This window comes from Phytophthora infestans, genomic scaffold (assembly GCF_000142945.1).
Source record: "Phytophthora infestans T30-4 supercont1.46 genomic scaffold, whole genome shotgun sequence".
NCBI lineage: Eukaryota > Oomycota > Peronosporomycetes > Peronosporales > Peronosporaceae > Phytophthora > Phytophthora infestans.
The window spans coordinates 478,493-479,342 of NW_003303713.1; positions in this window are offsets into that span (position 1 = coordinate 478,493).

Genomic DNA, 850 nt, shown 5'->3' on the forward strand with positions numbered 1-850 from the left:
TCGTGCTTGAGATTGCACTTGGCCTTGGGACTGGTTGGTAATGCTGCCGCCCAGACCGGGAATCAGGGCGAGCTCGCTCGTCTTGCGGGTCGCCTGGACCTGGTGGAGCGAGAGGTCGCGAGCCTGCACCTGCGGGTGGACCGCCGGGCCTCTTCGTCCGATCTGGACGAGGCCTTTCGCATGATCCGACGGATCGAGGCTTTGTTGCCACGTCCGGAGCCGCCTGCGGCACACTCCCAGACGTACGCGTATGGTGCGTACCCGGCGTACTCAGCGTACTCGGCGTATGGCGCCGGGGTCCGTTCGTATGGAGCCCCTCCGGCGTACGGTCTTGACCGCAGCCTTGCCGTCCCGACCGAGGCTTGGGTGCCTGCTCCGACGCCCTCGTCGACGACTGTGACCGGCCCTCGCTTCGAGGAGCTGGGTCAAGGGGGGTCTGCGAGTCAGCAACCCCCTGCGGGTCAAAGTACCGCTTAAGACGTCCGACATAGAACGTCGGGTGCGTCGTCATTGACTTTGGAAGGTCGATGGTGTACGACGCACCATGTCTGGCCAGGACTGCAAAAGGTCCGATGAAGCGGTGCTTCAGCTTGTTGCTGCCGACAGAGCTGACAGTGTCTAGCGGTAGGTTCCTCGTGTCTAATAGCACTAAGTCCCCCACTTTAAATACACTTAAGTTTCCTCTTCCATGTTTGTCTGAGTACTCCTTTTGTCTATCCTGGGCCGCTGCCATGGCATCGCGGACCCTGCTGACAATGTTCAGCTTGGTATCCATAAAGGATTCCACCTGTTTCCGCAGCGAAGCTGGTCTCACATCCGAGACCTGAGAGAAAGGGCTTTCCGAGCCTCT